Source organism: Monodon monoceros, unplaced genomic scaffold (assembly GCF_005190385.1).
Source record: "Monodon monoceros isolate NGI ecotype Baffin Bay Population unplaced genomic scaffold, NGI_Narwhal_1 Super_Scaffold_19, whole genome shotgun sequence".
Classification (NCBI taxonomy): Eukaryota; Metazoa; Chordata; class Mammalia; order Artiodactyla; family Monodontidae; genus Monodon; species Monodon monoceros.
In genome coordinates this window covers 48,943,448-48,970,494 of record NW_021703775.1, presented here as the reverse complement: position 1 = coordinate 48,970,494, position 27,047 = coordinate 48,943,448, and positions in this window count along the sequence as shown.

Below are 27,047 nucleotides of genomic sequence, written 5' to 3'. Positions count from 1 at the left end.
CCTGCCTTTGAGAAATCACTCTAGAGGGCAAAGGGCACTAGGGTGATTACTACTTTAAAATTAAAAGCATCTCTAGACGAGAGACAAACCTTATTATGCACATACACACACGTGTACATACATACACATACACATATGTGTATATGCCTACATATGTACATAAATATATAAAATAGTGTATATCTGAGGGAAAGTAATGGGGAAAAGTACAGGAGTCAAAGAGAAACTATGTAAAACCCCTCCCACCCCAGGATTTTGAAAGGTTCTACTTGGCTTTTGAAGAATCCACCTCAGTGAAGGGGAGAGCAATCAGAAAGAACTCACACATGCTGAACCTGCTTTGTTTTTTCTTTTCTTTTAGTTTGCCTACCACTAAGCAGCAGAATGGGCTGGGAATTCTTTTTAGACAAATGGCAGTTTAGCCCCTGCTACTGCTGGAAAGTTAGTCATTTTAGAGTCCAAAGTCTGGGAGGGAAAAAAGTACCTCGGGTTTTCCTTATGCCAACTATTAAAATGGAAGTTTCATAAGAGCACAAACTTGCTCATAGCTATAAACCTGGCAGAAAGGACAGTACATGTTGGCCCTCAAAAAATATTGTTAATTGAATAAATGGATGAATTAAAGGATTAGTGAACGAGATCAATGAGTATTGAGTGTTTTCTATATGCAGTGGAGAATACAGGAAATTATAAGACATAATTGCTGCCTTTAGGAAGCCTTGTAACCAGATAGGGACACAAAATTAACAATCATAAAGTAGTTGGAGGACAATACGCGATAGTAGCAATAAAACCACTATTGTTTTGACAAAATAATCTTGAAAGTTAGGTTATGAGTGGTTCAGTCTATAATGCTCTTAAATGGCTTGGAAAACAGAGAGATGATGCTGAGCTGGGCCTCAAATAATTGATAGGATTTAAATAACTGCCTGCTTACTAACCTCCCCCCCCAACTCCATTGGCATCTTGGGGGGTTTTGAGGCACATCCTTAGAACCTCTTGGGCTGGTTCGTTTATTTATTCATTCATTCATTCATTTATTTATTTGCCACGCTGCGCAGCTCGTGGGATCCTAGTTCTCCAACCAGGGATCGAACCCATGCTCCCTGCAGTGGAAGCATGGAGTCTTAACCTCTGGACCGCCAGGGAACTCCCTTGGGCTGGTTAAAATAACTTAAATTTGTAAGAATGTGTTAAATTCATCTGTCAGGTCTACTTGCAAGTACAGCCCTGCTTTCATTAAGATTAGAGGAAAGAAGACAAAGGACGATTTTGTAAAATAAGTATGGTGACCATATATTTGGAGCTCCAACCCCGTATGTGAAACTGAGACTCCATAGAAAAACCTGTGCTCAATACATACTTGCACACTGTCTGATACGGATATCATGGCCCTCTTCTCACTCGTCACAGGGAATGTGTTATTGGTTACACAGTGGACTCTCGTTCTTTGCTTTAATTAGTACTTCAGGAAAGTTAGCTTTCAGAGATCTTTGCTGACAGCTTAAAGACTGATTTGTCTTTAAGGCCTGTAAGCTTGTCTCCTTTGTAGCTTAAAGTCAAAAGATCAATGGATCAAACGGATAAAAGCCATTTTGTTTGTCTAATTGAATGGAGTGAAGCTGTAAACTTGAACAATATGGGATTCTACAGCTTCTCGGGGACATTTTATGATACCACCCTACTGATGCTGCCATACTTATACCTACCTATGCTTTCCCAATTTTGCTTAATATTACTTTTTGCAGAAATATGGTTGGATGGTGAAACATGTTTGTTTTTTTTTTTACTTTGCTGGCCTCTCACTGCTTTCTTTCTATGCTTTTCTTAAATCAGGTTGTAGACGGAAATGTATGTTTGTCTATTAAGCCAAGAACAGGCTTTGCTAAATTTAATGGGAAAATGTGGTCACACTAGGTTTTTTGGAAGACACTGAAAAGTGTCCTGAAATGAAATCAGCATACAGCACAAGTCTCTACTAAAGCTCTTTATGTTTTGCACTGCTCTTAAAACAAAACAAAACGAAAACAAAAAGAAGACAAACTTTTTACTGAAAAAACAAAACAGGTACAGAAAAACACACAAAACAAATATATAGCTTAATGAGTTATTACAAAGAAAACACTTTTGTAATCACCATCCAAGCCAAGAAATAGAGCTCTGCCAACCCTCACCCCCACCCAAAAGCCCCTCCATATACTCATTCCAATGATAACCTCCTCTCTCCACAAAAGTAGCCACCATTCTGAGCATTATAGCAATCATGGCTTTCTTTACAGTATTATCACCCAAGTGTAATAAGACATCCAAGTGTACATTCCTGGACTATTATTTAGTCTTATCTGCTAAGCAATGTTTTCTTTTAAGTCTCTTTTAATCTATAGGTTCCTCCTCCAATCCTTTTCTTTACACCCTGTTAAAGAACACAGATCACTTAACCTGTACACTCTCCTACACTCTAAATGCTGCTGACTGTACACCCATGGTTCAACAAGTTTCTCTGTCTTCATTTCCTTTATATTGTTTGCTGGGTCCAGAGGCATGATTAGATTCAAGTCTTCCTCTGGGAAGACTAGGTGCTGTGGTCTGAATGTTTGTGTCCCCCCTAAATTCATATGTTGAAATCCTAACCCTCCAAAATGATGGTATTAATAGGTGGGGCCTTAGGGAGGTGATTAGGTCATGAGGGAGGAGGCTTCATGAATGGGATTAGAACTCTTATCAAAGACATCCCACAGAGCTCCCTAGGGCCTTCCACCACGTGAGGATACAATGATAAGTCTGCAACCCAGAAGAGGGTTCTCACCCGACCATGCTAGCAGCCTCCAGAATTGTAAGCACTAAATTTATGCTGTTTATAAGCCACCCAGTCTGTGGTATCTTGTTATATTAGCCTCAGGGGACTAAGACAATAGCTGATGACCTTTTCTTTCACTGGGAGGCACACATCTGGTTGTCTCTCCTTTTGTGATGTCAGCAGCATGTTGATGCTCAGTGATTTGTTGAGGGTTGAAAAATGGTGATACTCTAAATCTGTTATTTCTTTTAAAATTATTAGCCCGAATGCTTTTATAAAAAGATGCTTCCCCTCATTTACTATTAAGAGACACAATGGCACTGTTCATATAGGAAAAGTAGGATAAATAGTTGATTCTTTTGCACTGTCAGTTTTCAAGAGTGAATTAGCTCTCTATTGACCTCTACTTTAAGGAGGTTGACTACTTTAATAGATACTAAAAATTGTAATTTTATTGTAAATTTGTAATTGTCTTCAAATTGTAACTGTCCTGTCTTTTCTTTAGGTTGGCTCCTAGGCCTTTGGCTATGACGCCAGTAAATCTTAATAACTTCCTCACTATCTAGTATAACAAGGCACTTGAAGTTTATCCTGTATATTTACTGCCTACTATAGGTTGAATTGTACCGCACCCCCTCCCCCATTTTTTATGTTGAAGTCCTAACCCCAGTACCTCAGAATGTGACTTTATTTGGAGATATGGTCTTTACGGAGGTGATTAAGCTAAAGTGAGGTCATTAGAGTGGGCCTTAATCTAATCTAACTAGTGTCCTTATGAAAAAAGGGGGAAATTTGGACAGAGAGACACATGTAGAGGTAAGACAATGTGAAGAAACATAGGGAAAAGATGACAAGCCAAGGGGGGAGGCCTGGAATAGATCCCTCCCTCATGACCCTCAGAAGGAACCAACCCTGCCAATACCTTGATTTCGGATTTCTAGCCTCCAGAACTGTGAGACAATAAATTTCTCTTGTTTAAGTCACTCAATTGTGGTATTTTGTTACAGCAGCCCTAGCAAACTAATACACTACCCAAGAGCTGAAAGCACCCATTTCCCCGAGAAGCACAGGTTTCTTTTAGGGAGAAATGGTATTTTCAAGATCACAATCTGGCTGCTAGGTATGCTCATGACTACAGGATTTGCCACTGTTTCTAGGCCTCTTCAGTGGATGGAGACATGAAAAACCTTTCTATTATAAAACAACACACAGCTACAGAAAAACATACATTTTAAACATAAAATACCTCTAAGTTAATATTGATATTTTCAATTCAAATTCAGGACAGTAGGTTTTTCTATGTAACCCCTCCTATATTTAGTCTTCCACACTGAAAATGCTGGTACTCAAGGGCAGAGGGTAAGATAGAATTCAAATATTCCATAACTGCTATTTATATTACCCTGCTTTATATACATCACAGGCTCAGAAAAATACAAATAGAATTACTGAGAACAGGCAAAAATTTTTCCCATATTCCTCTCCCCATTCTCCTCCCAGTTTTAGTAGTTGTACTGTATCTACATTGTCAGAGAGCCATTACATACCATACTATCCCTTTTAATCCTTATTTAATCCTAGTCGTACACGTAATTATTTGTTTAATGCTCATTAGCAGGCCTAACAGCAATGTCTCTTTAGTCAGTTTGATTGTCCAAAGGTTGTTGTCTAATAGACTCCTCAGTGAGAAAATGAGAGTGATATTCTCAGAGTTCTTGCATGTTGATAAAGACTTGTCTGTGCTTTTTATACTTGATGGTCAGTTTTGCAGTTTATCCTTGATTCTCATTTGTTTTCTTTGAGTGCCTTAAATACGTTACTCCATTTCTGTCTGGCATAAAGTGTTGACAAGTCTGATGATAATCTCATTGTGTTTGTCATATAAATCCCATGTTCCTTTTGCCTATATATCTAAAGGATTTTTTCCTTTTTTCTTTAAAGTCCATTAATTTTACTAAATTATGTCTTGGGGTTGTCCTGGTGAATACTCTCAGATACATGGTGTACTCTTTCAACATGTAATTTAAGTTATTTTTTCTTTATTATTTCAGCAAAGTTTTCTTGAATTATGTTTTTTAGTATTTGACTTGTTCCTTCACTTTGATTTCTTTTTTGAGGACTTCCTTTTATCTATATGTTGGATCTTTGTTGCCTTTAATTTGTCACTTTCTCTTGACTTGTTTCCAAATCTTTTAACTTCTTTTTCATTTGAAAAATTCTTACTCTTTTCATCTTTTATTTCCCTTAAGATATTATTTATATGTTCTCTTGTGTTCTTTTTAGTTAAGACTTCATTTCTAAAATGATTTTTTATTTTTAATTTTATGTTTAAAATAAAATGTGATATGTTTTTTTCATGTCAATATCATTTAGATTGTTTTTATTAATACCTTTTAGATTATTGTCAAATTAAAGCTTATGGTCTCGATGTATTCTGTGGACACATGTTTCTGATGTCCTTTCACTGCTGGAAGTGATGTCATTCTGCTCCTTATTTTCCCCTCCCCCTTTTTTGGTATAGTAACTAATTTATTGTCGATTTTTATGTGAAAAGAGATTTCTGAATTTTTAGAAGGAGGCATGGTTCAGGGTAGCTTTGCTAACCTCACAGAGCTCCCTCTTTTGTTTCCATGAAGGGTTAAAAAGTGTTAACTGCTTGCTTCCTGAGATGTCCTGTCTGTGGTTCTTCTCTTTCCTTTGTCTATATTGCCTTTATCTTGATTAATTTTGATTCTACTCTCAGAAGGCTGGGTCAGGCTCTATTCTGGAAGGGAGCCCTAGCTGGTAATTTCATAAGCTTATTGAGACCAATTTGTTCTAGTCCCTTCCATCCTCCCTGTAGGCCTCTCACATTCATCTGCCATTGGAGTAGGGGAAACACCTCCCAATTTCAACTGCTATTCACAAATTGGTCTTTTGCCTTTCCAGTAAATATCTATTGGCTATTTTTTCTACTCTGTTTTCAGGTGCATCAGAGGCCCTATTGCTTTCCTATGCTTTCTCCCACACAAATGGAAGGTCTTGTGGATTTTGGTGGCTTGTTCTCATTTGCTTGTAGTTTGGGTTTTCTGGGGATACCTTATCATCTAATTTTATGACAAATGTTTTTGGTTTTGCTATCTAGTGGCTCTAGGTATTGTAATATGGGGATTTGGAAAGATTAAAAAACTATGTCACTGCTGCCATCATCCCAGAATCTTCTCACTCTTAAAACATTTTTTTTTTTTTTGTGGTATGCGGGGCCTCTCACTGTTGTGGCCTCTCCCGTTGCGGAGCACAGGCTCCAGACGCGCAGGCTCAGCGGTCATGGCTCACGGGCCCAGCTGCTCCGTGGCATGTGGGATCTTCCCAGACCGGGGCATGAACCCGTGTCCCCTGCATTGGCAGGCGGACTCTCAATCACTGCGCCACCAGGGAAGCCCCTTAAAACATTTTTAAATGTATATTTAAAGCACAACAATATTGTCCAGTACACAGTCCATAATAAGGTGGTGTCCTGACCCAGCAGGTTGCATCAGAGATCTTAGAGCTAGACAGAGCTTCAAGGAATCATCTGGTCCAACACCCTGTGGTCAGGCAAGAAAAGCATCATCCTAAATTCAGAATAGGTAGCAGTAGCACTCCGAAATTAAGCACAAAGTGGAACCTACTATTTAATAGTTTTAAATTTTGATGTTTTCTTATAGTGTTCATATAAAAATCTAAATAAATATCTACCACAGAATATTATTCATTCAAACTAAAATAAACGTCAACATACAAACAATTCAACAGTGCAAACAGCAGGTTTATGTTACATTGGGTATGGATGAGTGTTAAAATGTCTGTATTGGTTATAGTCGTGAATTGGAAATATTAATTTAAAATAGCTATTTAAACCAAATCTGAAAATCAGCTAAGAGTAACATCCAATTCAATCAGTTCGTGAATAGCTTTTTGAGTGATCCAGAATATTTTAATGCAAATTCTTGTGAATTAACTGGGGAATAAAATCTCTGGTGATGGTAAAATATTGAATTAATGATAGAAGGTTCTTTTTTTAAAAAGAAAGACAGCTCTCCATAATAACAAAAAGAAGTAACTACAATACAAGATGAAAATAACCTAAAAGCAAACAGAACATGTCATTAATAGAGTCCTTCATTATCTAGCATAGCCTGTAATGGAGAAAATGGCAAGTATAATTCTGTTATCTTACCATAGGCAGTACACACACACTGTAAAATCCATCTCTTCATTTTCTGGTTGAAAAGATCATTGTAGAAAAGGAGTGCCAGGGAGTGGAGGTCATGCTGATTTATTGGCAATTAAACCTGCAGGATTTCTGCACTCCCTTCAAAACAAAGTATCTGAGCCTATTCAGCCAGGATGATTATATAGTGGGCTATCTACTAAAACCCAGGAGTCTTTCTGTTAGCGCACAACAAATACAATTGACTTGTCTGTACTTAGAAGATTACTGCTATTTTCTGTGCAGATTCATGTTGTATTTTCCTCAAATAGCCTAAGCCCAAAGAATTACCTTGTTCATCAGCTTAATAAGCAGACTCTTACCAAGTGGTATATAATTCTGCTTGGGTGTATAAGAACTTTGGTACAAATAAAAATATGGACTCATTTAAAGCAAGGGAATGTATTACTGAATCCATATAATCTCTCTATGGTGCCTCAGCCCCAGCTTAATGAAATATTTGAGATAATATTTTGAGGGTTTGATGCTTATTATGGACTGAACGTTTGTGTCCCCCCAAAATTCATGTTGAAATTCTAACTCCTAAAGTAACAACATTAGCCAGTGGGACCTTGGGGAGATAATTAGGTCATGAGGGTGGAGCTTTCATGAATGGGATCAGTGCCCTTATAAAAGGGACCCCAAAGAGCTCCCTTGCCCCTTCTGCTGTATGAAGATACAATAAGAAGTCAGCAGTCTGCAACCCAGAAGAGGGCTCTTACCAGAGCCTGTCCACGCTGGCACCCTGATCTTGGAGTTCCAGCCTCCAAAACTGTGAGAAATAAATTTCTGTTGTTTATAAGCCACCCAATCCTTGATACTTTGTTATAGCGGCCCAAACTGAGACAATACTAGTGCAAATTAACTGGCTTTTATCCATTCCATGTCTAGATACAACCCAGGTTACCTAGGCTAGCTGTTTAGACCATGGATGCCATTTATATACAAACATTCCCACTTGTCCTACAGATGGTGATAGGTAGGCTTAGGTGCTAGGAATGAATCTCAGCAACACAGGTAGGTGAGAAAGAGAAGGAAGGTAGGAATAGTTAGTTGAGAGTGGGGAAAAGTGATCAGGTTAACATTTCTGCCTCTGCCCAACCTCATTATACCTGAATTGCTTCTACTCCTTAGGAATAGGAATATGGCCACTGTACGTTGTACCATATAGGATCTGCCTCAGGCACTTGCCTGCCTCCACCATTCCTACTTTCTCTTCCTCCCTACCGGCCTGTATTGCTAAGGTCTCAATTATTCATCCATTCATTTCATTCATTCATTCATTCATTCAGTAAATATTTATTGAGACTTTAATGTACACCAGTTACTATTCCAGGCCCTTGCAAAATGGCATGGCTCTGTAATGCATCTGTTTTTAAAAGTTGTTTTCATTTATAAAACTTTAAATAAAAATGATATATTTTTTTTAAAAAATATAGAAAATGAAGAAGAAAATTTAATCTGCATTATAATCTCAACAAATACTATTAAGCATTTCACTGTGTATCTTTTTGGTTTTCTTTTTACCTCTTCTAATGTTTTTAAGTTGAAACATTACAGGCATACAAAATGTTAGAGATCAACAAAATAAGCACCCATGGACCTATTACACCGTTTAAAAAATAAATTATTACACAAATTGGTGAAGGCCCTTTCCCAGTTGTATTAAACTTTGTCACTGTCAGGGGTTACCACTACCACGAAGGTTATTTTTTACCACACTGACAGGTAGTATTGTAGTATATTTTTACTACATATATGTGACATATAGGACTGTTTTGCATGTTTTTAAAACTTTATATGAATATCATTCTGAATATACTCTGCAATTTGCTTTTATCCCTTATCATTGTTTTTGAGTTTTATTCATGTTTGTGTATATAGCTCCATTTCATTGATTTTAACTGTTGTATCATAGATATTCCAGTGGATGAATATGCTGCATTCTTTTTACTCATTTTCCTATAAATTGACGTGTAAGTTGGCTCTAATATCTTGTTGTTAAAAACATGCAATGACCATTCTATTCATATCCCCTTGAGCACATAAGGGGGACTTTCTCTGGGATATATACCTAGGAATAAAATTGTTGGAACAAAGGCTGCAAATTATCTGGATATTACCAAATGGCTCTTCAGAGTGGTTGTATTAACTTATACCTACCACTAATATAAGTGTAATATACTCTTAAAGTGTAAAGAAATATAGCCATACTCACACTTATGCACATATTGTATATATATCGGTGTGGATATCATATGTATGTATCAGGACTCAGAAGATCCAAGCCTGGATATTCCCACCTGGTTCTCTTTCCTTCTCTTCTTTGCCCTTACCAAATTTCTCTCACCTCCCTGGCCTTCAAGGCCCTGCTCCAGTCCCTCAGGAGGCCTTCCTTATCAACACCCCTCTCCAACACCTGACTTCCCGAGGCATCCCTCACATATACTCAGCATCTATGATGGGTATTTAGTGTTTCAGAGGTCTATGCTCTAGCTCCACATCATATAATCAGCTCCTCAAAGGCAGGAGCCATTCTGAAGATTTATCGGCACCTTCCAGAATCCAATGCCACATTCATAATGGGTTCTTGAAGAGATTGGTGAATTGTTGTTAGACTGAAGTCAGTTTCCTTTTGAAACCAAGCAGGACCCTGTGGGGCCCTCCCTGGTACAAAAGACTTTCTGTGTCCAACATTTCTTGTTTGTGGGAAAAAGGTTTCCAGCCTCCTAGGCCTTCCCTGAGTTCCAAAGGGCAGATTCAAATGGTTACTAATTAGGAAAGTGAGGGAATGAAGAAACAAAAGAAAGGCAGTCAAGAAACAATAGTGCAGCTATGGGGCAGGGTTCTGGTTCCTCCTTGGGGGATATGTATAGCAATCTGATATTTATCTCTGAGTTCCTATAGGAACTAAGGCCCCCAGGTGGAGGATGGTAACTTCAGGCTGAGCATAAGCACAGGGAATCCAGGCTGGTTGGAATCAGAAGGCTGATGATTGAGATTCCTGGAACACCACCCTGTTAACTTACCACCAACCAATCAGAGGAAGGTCACACACCCTGTAGTCCTCCCCGCAAATTTTGCCTATAAAAACTCTCCCCCAAAGACCGTCATGGAGTTTGGGCTTTTTGAGCACAAGCAGCCTGTTCCCCTTGCAATAAACCTTTCTCTGCTCCAAACTTCGATGTTTTGGTTGGTTTGGCCTCACCATATGTTGGGCACATGAACTTGGGTTGAATAACACTTTTCCTCCCCTAGAGAGGTCAGAATATATTCTTGGAGTGACTTTCTAGGAACAGCTATCCTCCCCAACTTTGGTAATAACCAGTTAAGATGCAGATCCACACACCTATGGCTCCAATAATTTCATTCCCCTGTGTATATCTTAGAGAAATGCCCTCATTTTTCTTACATTCATCCTCTTACTAAATTCTCAATGACAGCAACAAATACAGGCTAATCTTCTTGAATCCACTACAAGTGATAAACTATTCTTTGAAAACCATAGCTGCATAGAGGTAAGCATATACAGGTTCACAGTTCATCTTTGTTCAACTTAGAAGAAATCTATACTGAGAGTTTTTAGCCTAGTCACTTACCCAAGCACATTCGATTCTTAGTCCTGGGTCCTTGAAAAGTCTTCACTCTCCTTCTGTTCTCTATTTCTAGCTATCTTCTAGTCTTCTCCTCCCATGTCCTGAGCAATATGCCTTTTTTGCCATATCTACTCCCAAAACTTGTTGTGTTTCCCTCCACAGGGTATCAAATTTTTAGATTTGTTTTTTTATCAGAATTTACTGAACCTTTGTTTTTTTTGTTTTTGTTTTGTTTTTACTTTTTTTGGCCACATCATGCAGGATGTGGGATCTTAGTTCCCCTACCAGGGGTAGAACCTGTGCCCCCTGCGGTGGAAGTGAAGAGTCTTAACTGCTGGACTGCCAGGAGAGTCCCTGAACCTTCTTTCACTCTGAAAGCAGCATGATGTAGTGAAAAGAAAGCAGACTTTGAAATGGAAAGAACTCTTCAAATCCTTTGTACAAGTGAATCTCCACTCTATCACTTTATCGTGTTCAGAAAGTTATTAAACCTCCACCATTTTTCAGGTGGGGAAGTTGGTACCTGTCTCACAGCTGCTGAGAGGATGAAATAGGACAACATAGGTTAAGTGTGTTTACCATAGTGTCCTGCATATAGTAGGTGCTTGGTAACTCTTAGTGTCATTCTTCTTATTCTCCTTCCTCCCTCTTGTCTGCATTCCAGAAATTCTATCACTACTAATTAATTATTTTAGACTCCTAACTGACAGATATTTTAAGTCCTTTGTCCACTGTAAAGGAGTGTATTAGGCACTTTGTCCCAGGAGAGAGAAATCTGATGCAAACCTGTTACCCAGGTATATAGTGGGGCACTGAAATGGACACTCTTTCATCTAACCAAAACAATCTTACCAGCTGGGCTCAGGGACCTAATGAATATTTGCTTGTCTCCTAAAAGGAAATAAATGTTTCTCTCCATGTATATTTTATACATATGTATTATATATATAATTTCCAGTAAATATATACAATTGTCCAATAAATATACCTATACATATCTATACCTACATCTATATATCTATATCTATATCTATCTCCTTACACTGGTTTTCTTGTACACATACTGTCTTAGTCCATTCAAGCAGCTATAACAGAATACCATAGACTGGGTAGCTTGAACAACAGAAATTTATTTCTCATGGTTCTGAAGGCTGGGAATTCCAAAATCTAGGTGCTAGCAGATTCAGTGTCTGGTAAGAGCCCACTTCCTGTCTCATAGACAACCATATTATGATTGCTGTGTCCTCACATGGCCAAAGAGGGTAGGCAGCCCTCTGGAGGTCTCTTTTATAAGGGCACTAATCCCATTAATGAGGGCTTCACCCTCATGACCTAATTACCTCCCTGAGTCCCCACCTCCAAAATACCATCATACTGGAGATTAGCTTTCAGTGTATGAATTTTCAGGGGACACAAACATTCAGTCTTTACCACATACAAAAAGTAATGGCATCATTACACCAGAGATATCCTGCCTCTCTCTACAGTTAATGTGCTTTTTACTACAGGACTTCTAAAATATTTTTAGACTATTTTAGAATAACATGTTATTACTTAGAATATTTAATTACTTTTTTTAATAGTAAAAATCTTGAGGGACTTCGCTGGTGGCGCAGTGGTTAAGAATCCACCTGCCAATACGGGGGACATGGGTTCGAGCCCTGGTCTGGAAAGATCCCACAGGCCATGGAGCAACTAAGCCCGTGCACTACAATGACTGAGCCTGCGCTCTAGAGCCCACGAGCCACAACTACCGAGCCCACATGCTGCAACTACTGAAGCCCGCGCTCCTAGAGCTCATGTTCCGCAACAAGAGAAGCCATTGCAAGGAGAAGCCCATGCACCACAGTGAAGAGTAGCTCCCGCTCACCTCAACTAGAGAAAGCCCACGCACAGCAATGAAGACCCAATGAAGCCAAAAGTAAATAAATAAATAATAAATATATTAAAAAAACATCTTGATACCAGTAAGATTGCCTCAACACAGTGCAGTTAATTTCCTTCCTATGTGTATCCATAAAGTAAATTCTTTGAAGGGTAAGCAGCTAGAAAAGAGCTAGTTCATTCTGAATTAGTTACCTGAAAAAGCTATTGGAAAGTCTCAGCCACACTTTTACTTATCAAAGTAAAAGAGCTATCCTAGATCACCGCAGGACTAGATAACTTGTGACTAAGAAAAAAAGAATTATTCATTAGGAAGTGTGAGAAACGTCTCAGGGTTGATTTTGTTTAAATGCCAATGTGAATTGATCATTAGCATTAGCGAGAGCCGTGCAAATAACACCACCTAAGAGGCTAAACCAACATGGAATTGTTTCAGAGCAATTAATTAACTTCCAAGCTTCTTGTATTAACACCACCTTATTTCCCTAGTGTAGATAGACAATTTGTTTTAAAAGTCAACCAAAAATTGTGATATTCTGCCAACAAGATTACAAGAGTAAAAAAACAACCCCCTAGTCAAATGCAAATTGTAGTCATATTAGTATGCTAATGAGCTAAGTGATAAACTGTGGGTCAAATTTCCTCCTCTTCAGCTTAAATAGCACTTGAAAAGGCTTATTTTCTAAATGTTTGGGAAACCTAGGAGAAGCAACAATTAAGGTTTATTACATGAATATTATCTGTTCAGCGATATGAAAAATTAATAGATGGGACTAAATTAAAATGAGACATAATTCTTTCTAGTGATTTACAGGTTATTGAGAAGCATGGCTTAAAGGAAGCATATGTAACTATTCTAAATTTGGAATGAAGTCTTTTCGAAATTTCTTATTTAACAATTAAAATAAAAAGGTCTGTTTTGTCTGTTTTGAAAGGAGATATGTTATCATGAGAAGGAATGTCTAGAGATGTAAATTTCTCTTTCTTGCCCACTTATCAAAGAAGACTTTCTGGATTGAATTTACTCTCATCACCAGATTTCACCCTCTCACAAAGCAGTTATGTGCTTTTATACAATTTTTCTATAAATATTAACTACCTTTTATATATTTGTGTTCATTTTATAAGTTCCTTAAAATCCACAGCAAGTCTGATTGTATTTTGCAGCATCCAACTCAGCTCCTTGTCTGAAGACCACACTCGGGAAAGCCAGGTGAAGACCCAAGAGGGCCAGAAGGTGAGGTGGTAAGAACCTGAAAATGGGGTCACATGGATGCCGCTTCTTTTCTGTGTACCCATGTCCATCTACCCTCTCTTCCACTTTTGCAAGCTGGGCAAGTTACAAAATCTCCCTGGGCCTCAACTTTTACGATTCTAAGAGGGAGATGATAAAGCTTTATGTCCAAGGCAGTGGTCTGAACCTTGTTTGCACAATGGAATCACCTGGAGAACTTTAAAAATACTGATGACGGGGTCCGATCCCCAGAGCTTCCGTTGCGGAGCACAGGCTCCGGACGTGCAGGCTCAGCGGCCATGGCTCACGGGCCCAGCCGCTCCGCGGCATGTGGGATCCTCCCGGACCGGGGCACGAACCCGTGTCCCCTGCATCGGCACGCGGACTCTCAACCACTGCACCACCAGGGGAGCCCCCCCAGAGCTTTTAACTTCATCGGTGTGGTTTTTGCCAGGGTACAGGGAGTTTTAAAATCCCTAGGTGATTGTAATGTACAGATGAGGTCAAGAACCACTGCTCCAAGTGCGTTAGAAGAATTAAATAAAACAAAGAAAAATAGTACCTGATAAGTAATAGGTCAAAAATCATTTGTTTTCTTTTTTCTTCTGTTGGTTTTTCTGTTTGTACTGGTAATTGTATTTGATCCTGGCTGGAAGCTAAGGGACAGAGGGAGAATTTCATTCGAAGATTTGTTTTATTTTTTTTAACTTCTTATTTTGAAATAATTTTAAATTTACAAAAGAGTTGCAAAAACAGTACAAAGAATTCTCATGTACCCTTCACCCAGATTCACCAACTGTTAACAATTAATTACATTTGCTCTCATTTTTTAAAAAAAATTATTTATTTATTTTTGGCTGCATTGGGTGTTCGTTGCTGCCATGGGCTTTCTCTAGTTGCGGCAAGTGGGGGCTACTCTTTGTTGTGGCGCCCGGGCTTCTTATTGCAGTGGCTTCCCTTGTTGCGGAGCACGGGATCTTGGCCTGCAGGTTTCAGTAGCTGTGGCTCGTGGGCTCTAGAGTGCAGGTTCAGTCGTTGTGGTGCACGGGTTTAGTTGCTCCGCGGCATGTGGGATCTTCCCGGACCAGGGATCGAACCTGTGTCCCCTGCATTGGCAGGCAGATTCTTAACCACTGTGCCACCAGGGAAGCCCCTGCTCTCACTCTTCCACATTCTCTTTATACATACAATTTTTTTTCCTGAACCAGTTGAGAGGTAGTTGCAGAAAACATGCAACTTCACCCTAAAGAGCATGTATTTATTAAGAACAAGGGCATTCTCCTACATAACCACAGGACAATTATTTGGAACGTTTAATATTGATACAATACTCTTATCTAATCTACAGGCCATATGTATTTTCTCCAATTTTCCTTATGTCCTTATGGCATCTCTCCCATGCCCTCCACTGCCACATTCAGGATCCAATCCAGGATCATGCATTACAGTTGGTTGTCATGCCTTTTTAGTTTCTTCTAATCTGACATAATACCTTCTGCCTTTCATGATATTGACATTTTTGGAAACGTACAGGCTATTTGTTTTGTATCCCATGCCATCTTTTTTGTAAGTATTTATTTAATGATTTTTAGTAAATATATAGAGTTGTGTAGCCATCACTACAATCCATTTTAATAATATGTCCATCACCCACCAAAAATTCCCTTCTCCCCACCCCCACAGCCTTAAGTAACCACTAACCTACTTTCTGTTTCTATAATTTTGTGTTTTCAGAATGTCAAATAATAGAAACATACAGAATGTGGTCTTTTATGCCTGACTTCTTATACTTAGCCTAAAATGTTTGAGGTTCATCCATTTGTAGCATATCCCTGTAGTTTGTTCCTTTTTATTGCTGAATAGTACCATTGTATGGATGTACCACATTGGTTGCAGCTTCTAAGATGGCCCTCAATGATCCCTGCCTCCTGGTTTTCATGCCCCTGTGTAATTCTTTCCCATTGAGTATGGGCTGGACCTACTAACTCACTCCTAATGAACAGAATGTAGTGGGCTGTCACTCCTGAGATTAGGTTAAAATCTAATTAGGTTAGAATTTAAAATAAAAAGACTATGGTTTCCATCTTGGGGGCTCTCATTCTCTCTCTCTTTCTTGAATCCCTCATTCTGAGCTGCCATGTTGTGAGCAGCCCTATAGAAAGGTCCACATAGCAAGGAACTGATGTTTCTGGCCAATAGCCAATGAGAACCTGTGGCCTGCTAACACCACATGAGTGAGCATGGAAGCAGATACCCCTCCTCTGCAGTTGAGTCTTCAGATGAGACTGCAGCCCTGGCCAGCACCTTGACTGCAACCTTAGGAGAGACTAAGCTAGAGTTACCAACAAAGCAAGATCCAGATTCCTGACCCTTTGATTTCTCACAAGAATGGTGAGAAAATAAACATTTGTTGTTTTTAGCCACTACGTTTTGGGGTGATTTGGTCATAGCAATAGATAACCAATATATCACATTTTGTTTATCCATTCACCAGTTGATGGACATTTGGATTGTTTCTAGGTTTTGGCTCTTATGAATAATATTGCCATGAACATTCACATGCATGTCTCAAAGGACTTTTCTTAGGGACTTCCCTGGTGGTCCAGTGGTGAAGACTTTGCACTTCCACTGCAGGGGGCACAGGTTCGATCCCTGGTCAGGGAACTAAGATCCTGCATGCCATACGGAACAGCCAAAAAATTTTAAAAATAAAAATAATAAATAAAAAGGACTTTTCTTATGGCACTAAGTTCACCTGGCTTCTACTATTCCTACAGTTCCAAATACAACTTTGGTTTTTTAAAAATTTCCCTGCTTAAAGCAGTTTCTTATCTTATCAAATAAAATTGTGCAATTTATCACCTATGCCCTTCAGTAATATTTTAAGTCAGAATACAGTATGTTGGAGAAATGAATTGACTTAATTTTTAAAACCATTAGGGTCCAATCTATACTAACTACCTCTTGATAATCAGAGAATTAATGTTTCAGGAATTAAAATATAATTTAGGGATAGCAGTGACTATTTGTTTACTTTTATTTTATGCTAGTTATGTGTAGAGGGTAAAAGATAGTTTTGTGTCCTGGAAGAATTAGGGTCATTCTTTTGCCACTTAATTGCTCTCCAAAGCACACGACTCTTAAAAAAAATTTTTTTAATCTACTACACCTGCACAGTGGTACCTGAACTCCTTTAATTCTTAACTAAAGATACAGTTACCATGACAATGTGTTCAGTATTTTCTTTGCATAGCCAAGATGTGGACCATTTTCTAATAGTTAGTACCTAATGAATCCTTACCATGTGCTGGCACTGTTCTAAACCCTTCATATGCATTCCGCTTCTTTTAATCCTCACAATGATCTTAATCATCACAACTCCATGAGGTAAGTACTCCTAACAGGATGACCCCTTTGCACAATTCTAGGTGATGCTATTCATGTTGTAGTCTATATGAATGGGATTCCTGGAATTGTATAGTGCTAGGCTGTCTACTGGTGTTATCTATTAGACTATCTACTTTACAGATGAAGAGGCAGAGAAAGGTTAAGTATCTTGCCCAAGTTTACCCACTTTGTAAGTGGCAGAGCCAGGATTTGCATCTAGGTTATCTGGCTTCATCCAGGGTATGAACTCATAACTATTGCACTCTTCTGAAGAATCTTAATTTTTGGTTTAAAAAAAAAAGTCTTGTTAGCTATGGTCATCTTAGATGATTATTTCTAGGGCATTGTTTCTCAAGGAGTGGTCCTTGGACCAGGAATATCAGCATCATCTGGGAGCTTGTTAGAAATGTGAATTATGTGCCCCACCCCCATCCCAGATATATTGAATCAGAAATTCTGGGATGGGACCCAGCAATCTGTGCTTTAACAAGCCTCCAGCTGATTCTGATGCAAGCTCAAATTTGAGAACTACTGTTTTAGGAAATAACTTAGTTTTTTTAAAAGGAAAAAGTATTTTAAATTTTTTTCTATTTGTTTTAGAACAAGTTTTATTTCAAGTAACCTACTCAAATTAGTTCAAGTGTTTATTATACGCTTGATCTGTGATTTAAGAAATACTGATCTTACAGAATTCAAGGAGAAAGCAAGGGTGGGAACAGGGCAGTCACCTTTTCCAGCTCCCCTATGAAAATGATGCAGCTAACCACTCCCTAGGTTTCTGTGTCTCCTTTCTCAAATGTTCAAAAAGGAGGATTTGATTGGTTTAGCTACAAAATAGGGTGCATCTCCTTGGGCCAGCCAAGTGTCTGCCCTTTGCTTACTTGCCTAAGTCCAGGGGAGGGGTGGGATCACATTGTACAAACAGGCCAGCAAGGGCTCTATTGTGATGGAGGCAAGAGTCAGAATCTTTTAGAAATAGAGGATGGGTAGAATCAATGATCTGCATCCTTAATACACAATTTATGTTTCAAATTATATGGTAAAAAGAAAAGAATGCATTTAATTCCATCACATTTGTTATTGAACAAGTGGCATTTGATATTCTTAATTGGTTTGGGAAAAGAAGAAGATATGGGCCTGGCTAGAGAGCACAAGCCCAATGCAGAGCAGCAGTGGGTGAGATTCAATGAATTTCTCCATTAAGGGGCAACACAGACACCCAAGAAACATCTAGTAATAATTAAATAAAATAATAAGAAGGAAAATTATTTCCTATGCCAAATTAACAGAATTAAGGTTAGCATTTTTTTCTCTTAGAGATCTGAAGATATTTTATAACAGAATGTGAAATGCAGTATTTATTGATGAGAAAATAAAGCCAATGGTAGTTCAGACTTGTTTAAAGTGACATCGGGACTTCCCTGGTGGTACAGTGGTGAAGAATCTGCCTGCCAATGCAGGCGACACAAGTTCAATCCCCGGTCCAGGAAGACCCCATGTGCTGCGGAGCAATTAAGCCCATGTGCCACAGCTACTGAGCCTGCGCTCTAGAGCTCGCGAGCCACAACTACTGAAGCCCACACGCCCTAGATCCCATGCACTGCAACTACTGAGCCTGTATGCTGCGACTACTGACGCCTGCGCGCCTAGAGCCTGTGCTCCGCAACAAGAGGAGCCACTGCAATGAGAAGCCCACGCACTGCAACGAAGAGTAGCCTCTGCTTGCTGCAACTAGAGAAAGCCCGCGCACAGCAATGAGGACCCAACACAGGCAAAAAATAAATAATAAATAAATAAATAAAGTGACATCATCATTGACTGAATTATTCATTGTATCTAGCTATTTCCTGAACAGTGTATATAACCTTTGAATAAATGACTGGGACTACTGTGGCTGCCCTTTTTCTACTATGTTGCCATCTCCCCAGCCACAACTGATTGGATCAGAGGTAGACATCTGACTAAGGAGAAAAAAGCCATTTCAGCTAATAAGATTTTCTATCTCAATACTTTAATAGCTGAGGCACATTAATTGGTAGAGCACTAGAACAAAGGTCTCTAAATCTTGATACTGAGAGTGCCAAAATGTATTGATTCCTGTCCTTCCTATGGCTTAGTTGTTCCTGGTTTCTTTGGGAACTGCAAAATGTTATTTTTATAATACAACTCTTTTAAAAATAACATATGATTTAACACCACCTATATAGATGGTAAAATCTGTAAAGAATAACAAGAGAATGATTTTCTCAAAAAAGCAGTATAACAGTTACCTCTGCAGGGGAGGGAGAGAGATGTGTTCAGAGAGGTGCAAACAAGGGGCTTCTAAGGTATGGCAGTTTTCTCTTTCTTAGTCTGGGTGGTGGTTACTTTATAGTTATTTTTAATATGTATTCATACATGTATATTTTTTACATTCTTGTTCTACATGACACAACTTCTCAAAAAGAAAAAAGAATTTTTACTTGAGTAAATTCAGTACGTTTCTATTCATTTCATGCAAATATGCTCCAAGATCCATAGTTATTAAAAATAGTTTAGGGCTTCCCTGGTGGCACAGTGGTTGAGAGTCCGCCTGCCGATACAGGGGACACGGGTTCGTGCCCCGGTCCGGGAGAATCCCACATGCCGCGGAGCGGCTGGGCCCGTGAGACATGGCCGCTGGGCCTGCGCGTCCGGAGCCTGTGCTCCGCAGCGGGAAGGGCCGCAACAGTGAGAGGCCCGCGTGCCGGGAAAAAAAAAAAAAATTGTTTAATAGTAGTACTATTCATTCAAATAAATAAAGTGTGTGTGTGTGTTTAAAGCATGCTATTCAAACTTCATTGGATTCCAGGGTTGGAAGAAACCTGAGAAATTTTCTAGTTACTTGAAGGTCTTTATTTAACAAACATAAAACTAGGAACCAGAAAAGTTAAATAACTTGTCCATTTTCTTCTTCTATCTCAGAATCCTGGGTTCTTTCTACTAAGCTATACCACTTCCCTAACAAAAGAAGAGACAGCAAATGCATATTTCAAAGATTCAATTTTTTTTTTTTTTTCCGCCGCGTTGGGTCTGTTGCTGCACATGGACTTTCTCTAGTTGCAGCGAGCAGGGGATACTCTTCGTTCTGGTGCGTGGGCTTCTTATTGCAGTGGCTTCTCTTGTTGCAGAGCATGGGCTCTAGCGCACAGGCTTCAGTAGTTGTGGTGCACAGACTCAGTAGTTGTGGGCTTAGTTGCTCCGCATCATGTGGGATCCTCCCAGACCAGGGATCGAACCTGTGTCCCCTGAATTGGCAAGGAGACTCCTAACCACTGCTCCACCAGGGAAGTCCCCTCAATTATTTTTAATGCTTATTTTATTCTTAGAAGACTTGTATGCCTCAGAACTGAAAATAAATTCTCCTATGTCATATAATATCTATACAGAAGCAACATTTTATATCATGGTTGCTGGATATCAAGAACATCCAGAAAAGAAATTACTGCAATTTAAAATGAAATATTACTGACAACTACTAAATTTTCTTCCCTGCTTATTAATTTTAAATCATTCAATAAAGTGAATTTAACAATACGGTGATTCTTATGGCTATGGGAAAAACTGATTCCCCTTTGCTAAACCCATAAAAGGTAACTGAAGATTAATAATATGTGTTGTAAAAATTGGCTTATTTTCACGAATTAAAGACACATCACCATGTCTGATGTTATAACCTGTTACTTAGAAAGGAAAAGAAGTGGAATGCATACAGACAGGACTGGCCACATTATCTGCAGGGCCCAGTAAAAAATGAAAATATAGTGCCTTGTTCAAAAAGCAGAAAAATTGCCAAAGTACTGTAATATTAAAGATACCAAAATATAAAACATTTTCTTTCTTCTTCTCTCTCAACTCATCATGGTGTTTTGTATTTGCTACTTAATGTCCTGTTTCCTTGCCCGGGGATACTTTCAAGGTGCCTCTCAAAGGCACCCCGGGGCGCCATTCCACAAATGCGTGCACCCACCATCCACCAGCTGCCAAGTTCACCTTTTTTTTTTTAACAGCTTTATTGGAGTATAATTGCTTTACAATGGTGTGTTGGTTTCTGCTTTATAACAAAGTGAATCAGCTATACATATACATATATCCCCATATCTCTTCCCTCTTGCGTCTCCCTCCCTCCCACCCTCCCTATCCCACCCCTCTAGGTGGTCACAAAGCACCGAGCTGATCTCCCTGTGCTACGCAGCTGCTTCCTACTAGCTATCTATTTTACATTTGGTAGTGTATATATGTCCATGCCACTCTCTCACTTTGTCCCAGCTTACCCTTCCCCCTCCCCGAGTCTTCAAGTCCATTCTCTAGTAGGTCTGTGTCTTTATTCCCATCTTGCCCCTAGGTTCTTCATGACCTTTTTTTTTTTTTTAGATTGCATACATATGTGTTAGCATACGGTATTTGTTTTTCTCTTTCTGACTGACTTCACTCTGTATGACAGACTCGAGGTCTATCCACCTCACTACAAATAACTCAATTTCGTTTCTCTTTATGGCTGAGTAATATCCCATTGTATCTATGTGCCACATCTTCTTTATCCATTCATCTGCCGATGGACACTTAGGTTGCTTCCATGTCCTGGCTATTGTAAATAGTGCTGCAATGAATATTGTGATACATGACTCTTTTTGAATTATGGTTTTCTCAGGGTATATGTCCAGTAGTGGGATTGCTGGGTCATATGGTAGTTCTATTTGTAGTTTTTTAAGGAACCTCCATACTGTTCTCCACAGTGACTGTATCAATTTACATTCCCACCAACAGTGCAAGAGGGTTCCCTTTTCTCCACACCCTCTCCAGCATTTATTGTTTCTAGATTTTTTGATTATGGTCATTCTGACAGGTGTGAGGTAATATCTCATTGTAGTTTTGATTTGCATTTCTCTAATGATTAATGATGTTGACATTCTTTCATGTGTTTGTTGGCAATCTGTATATCTTTGGGAAATGTCTATTTAGGTTTTCTGCCCATTTTGGGATTGGGTTGTTTGTTTTCTTGATATTGAGCTGCATGAGCTGCTTGTAAATTTTGGAGATGAATCCTTTGTCAGTTGCTTCATTTGCAAATATTTTCTCCCATTCTGAGGGTTGTCTTTTTGTCTTATTTATGTTTTCCTTTGCTGTGCAAAAGATTTTAAGTTTCATTACATTCCATTTGTTTATTTTTGTTTTTATTTCCATTTCTGTAGGAGGTTGGTCAAAAAGGATCTTGCTGTGATTTATGTCATGGAGTGTTCTGCCTATGTTTTTCTCTAAGAGCAAGTTCACCTCTTGCCAGCTGCAGGACCTATGCACTGTGCCCTGGACAGGGACAAGAAGTCAACCTCCCTTCCCATGGCCCACCACCTTAACCCGTGGCAGACGGGCAATCCGCAAAGGATTGCAACCTCCACTCCAAGAGGCACTTGGTACCTTGATGGGGGTACTGAGAGCTTGCCCCTGCCAACACACCCACCAAATGCACTGTGGTGCTGCCAGCCTGGAGCAGGGGTGGCCACTGTCATGCCTGCCCCAAGATGTTGCAGGTGCGTGCTGGTAGAATGTAACTTCCATCATTTCCCCATGACCCAGTTGCCACTCTAGGTAAGGGCAAAGAGGAGGGCAGGTCATCATAACTATGAATTTTTGCCTTTTCTTTCAAGGCTCTGTTCACTTTTTATCAAAGAAGCTAATTAATCTCAACAAGTGTGTTAATGAAAAATGGGATGGACCCTACCAAAATCTCCTTGCCTAGGCAACATTTAAACATTTAAAACAGATATTTTGGGGAGACAGACTCCTAAACCAAAAGGAGGGCTCTAATTGTATGAATTTTTGCCATTTTTATGGTTCTTTTCCTAACACTTCTCTTAGTTACTTGAATAGGTCTTTATTAGTTCTGCTAATCCTACACCTAAAATTTTCCTTATGTAGGCCTGCCATGGAAGCCTCCATTTTGGCCCCATGTCAACCTTGAAGTAGGAATCAGAACATATTCAAGTCCCTTCCAAGGAAAACCCACACTTCAAATACTTATAAGCAATGTAGATTCTACTGAAAATTTTGTAAAGGTGCCAAGGGAGGGCTTTATATACCATGGTGTATAGCACACAATTTTATTAATGTCCCCATTCCAATTTGTCTTCTTTCCCTTGTCCCACGGGGAAAGGGGTAACAGAGAGTCAACCTTTTCACATGAAGGGCCAACCCCCAGATCTTCCTCTATGCACCACTGCTCCTATTCTCTCCGTTCTTTACAGCAATAATCCCAACCCAGACTACTGGCCTCAGGGTGAGTGTCACTCAGCCAATACATAAGACTAGGCAGCCCTAAAAATAATGAATTTTTGGACATATACGTTCTGTTCTGTGCATAGATAGGGTATGGCTGAGTACTAGAAAGGAAATGGAAATGGCATAGATATATATTAAATGACATGAGGAACAGGGGTTCTTAGGTGAGGAAATATGAATGTCAGCTTAAAATAGAGTTGTATTGAGATATTTGGGGATTTTATAGTAGCATGAAGAAGAAATTGAAAACAAAGAGAAGTAAAAAGAAAACGGGAAACCTGCAACACATGCAATTAGATTTATTAAATTATTGTCAATTTAGTTTAGTCTTTGTCCAAATAAGACAGTGCAACAAACACACACAAAGCTAGTAACCACAAAACAAATTAATTCAACAAATATTTGTTGAGTGTGTACTATATGCCAAGCAGTGTTCTAGATGCTTAGAATACATCAGTGAACAAAACAAAGACTGCTGCCCCTCTGAAGCTTACATTCTGGTATGTGTGGGGGTGGGGGTGGGGGTGCAGACGTAAGCAAAATAAAATAAATAAGCTATCTAGTGTGTTGTAAAATAAAGTATAAGGGAAAGAGGATTGGGATTCGTGGGATATGGTTGGGGGAATTTTCAGTATAAAATTAGGAGGTCAAGGCAAGCCTCACTGAGAAAGTAAAATTTAAGCAAAAACTTAAAGGAGGTGGGAGAGTTAGCTAAGCAGATATCTGGGAGAAGAACATTCCAGGCAAAGAGCAATGGTCATAGGGCAGGGGTGTACCTGGCATTGTAAAGAAAGAGCAGGGAGGCCAATGGTGGTGGTAGTGGTAGGGTTAGATTATGAAAGACTTTGCGGGCTGTAAGGACTTCAGCATTATTCTGAGTGAAATGGGGAAGCCAGTGATTAGTTTTGAGCTAAGGAGTAACATGAACTGACAGATTTTAAGAGGATCACTCTGACTGCTGTGGTAAGAAAATACTGCATGGGGGCAAGGGTAGATGCAGGGAGTTGGGAGGCTATTAAAGTCATTCAGTGAGGGATGACTGAGGTCTTGATCAAGGTGGTGGCAGTAGAGGTAGGGAGAAGGGGTCAGATTCTAGATATATTTTGAAGTTATGAGAGAAACAGAGGTGCCAAGGATGACTCCAAGGTTTGGGAGTTGCACAATCAGAAAGACAGAGTGAGGCAATGGACCATAGTTACTAAAAATGCCTGACTCCAAATGCAACACTGCTGTGGATCAAAAAGTTGCATTTGCTATAATATAATTTGGAATCTCCTTCATACTCTCTGCCTTCCCTAAACATTTGCCTCATTTATCAAGAACCATTTTCACAACTGCGGTATTTAATTTTGAAGAAACTATTTATTAGATAGCCTGTTGCTGCAGATAAATTTGTTTTACTCTTCCAGCAGTGGAAAAGAAAACAGTTTTCTCTAGCTTCACACGTGCAATCCTTTTAGGCAATTTCTAAAATTGAAGTAGGTTGACTTTTCAGTTGTTTATTTAAAAATAATATTAGACATGAAGAGGTTTAGAAAATGTTGAACTATTTTGCGTGGGTTGGGAAGTAGCAGAGCCAGGATTCAAACCTGAGCCTGTCTAAATCTAGGGCTTTTAAAAACTGCACACACTGTCTCTCCACTTCACTGGTAAATAAAAAGGAAAATGGCATTTTAGCACTTTCTTGTTCCTGAGAATTACTGAAGCTTCAGATTTGCCTCTGTCTTAGTTCATTTCAGCTGCAACAACAAAATATGATAGACTGGGTGGCTTACAAAACAACATTTACTTCTCACGGTTCTGGAGTTGGGGAAGTCACACAATTCGGTGTCTGGTGAGAATCCTGGTTCACAGACTACCATCTTCTCACTGTAATCTGACATGGCAGAAGGGGCAAGGGAGCTCTGAGGGGTCTTTTATAAGGGTACTTAATCCCATTCCTTAGGGTTCTACTCTCATGACCTAATCACGTGTCAAATTTCTCACCTCCTAAAACCACCTCCTAAAACCATCACATTGGGCATTAGGGGTCAAATAGATGAATTAGGGGGGACACAGACATCAGCCCATAGCAGCCTCTTTTGTTAGCAATCAGTGTAGTTTTAAATGTGGCCATATTTTAATGGAGTTTCATTGGTCACATTCTGAGCCTGAGTTTCCCCATCTTTAAGCTGAGAGAAGGGATCTAGATCAGTGATTTTCAAGTCTTTAAAAATTCCAGCTCTCTCAGGCAGGACATATCCTATCACTAACAGGGATTCATTGTAGTAGACATTCTCAATGAGGTAGAAGTGGAAGAGGGCCTGGAAGTTTGACAGAGTCTGGCCCTGAAGATTCTAATTTTACTTCAACTCATTCTGTTAAATCAGTGGTTTTCAAATTGTGTTCTGGAGGAACATTGGATGGAAATGCCTGGGCTTTTCCAGTGCTTCTCTGCCTGTCAGTATCCACCCATCTTCAACCAGAGAAGGTCCACTTTGATTGACAGAGTTGAGCTACATATAAGATTTCACTAAAATAAAAGAAAACCACAACTGTTCTACTTAGAATGGTCTGAAAACTACTGTTCTAATTCAGTGCTTCTCATACTTTAATGTGTGGATGAATCATCTGTGCAATCTTTAAAAATGCAGATTCTTAATCAGTGGGTCTGGGGTGGGGCCTGAGAGTCTGAATTTCTAATAAACTCCCTGGTGATGCCAGTGCTGCTGAGTGAGCTCAGCTCACACTTTGAGTAGCAAGGCCTAGAATGATCTGTAAGATTGTTTAAACTTTAATAGTTTTTCTACTCAACCCAAAAGACTGCTTATGAAAGGTCTTCCCCAGAGTGATCTATCTGTCTCATTTTCTCAGTGCCTCTTCTCTGTCGCTCTTTTTTTTTTTTTTTTTGTTGCGGTACGCGGGCCTCCCACTGCCGTGGCCTCTCCGGCCGCGGAGCACAGGCTCCAGATGCGCAGGCCCAGCGGCCATGGCCCACGGGCCCAGCCGCTCAGCAGCACGTGGGATCCTCCCGGACCGAGGCACGAACCCGCGCCCCCCGCATCGGCAGGAGAACTCCCAACCACTACGCCATCAGGGAAGCCCTCTCTCCCTCTTTTGAAAGGTAAATGTTTAACCTTCTGGACACGCATTTAAAAATCTTTGTTTGTACAGTGAACATTGTGCCTCAGCCAGTTCATCTCAGCAAGAGCTAACTGTGGAGGGTCAGGGAAATTTGCCACAAGCGAGTTATTTATAGGTAGTTTCTGTGACATGCTCTCCTAAATTTAGCATCTTAATGAACTTCTCCAGATTAAGGAGTAACTGTCTTGCACTCTCCCACCCTTTGTGTAAAAAATTTAGCGTGCGTACTTAGACTGATTATCTTCTTTCCTGTGTTAGAACATTCAAAGAGTTCTTTTCTCAAAATACTTCCTAGGCTGCCTTTGCTCCACATTATCCTTTTTCTGCAGCGGGGCGGGGCATGGTTATACCCTCTCGGAACTTTGTTACCAGAGCTGACCCTCCGCCCTGCCCTTCTCAAGCCTCTACACAGCCCTATGACTCCACATCCAACTGCCTGATGCAGGGGTCAGCAAACTTTTTCTTGAAAGATCTAGATAGTACATATTTTGGGATTTGCGG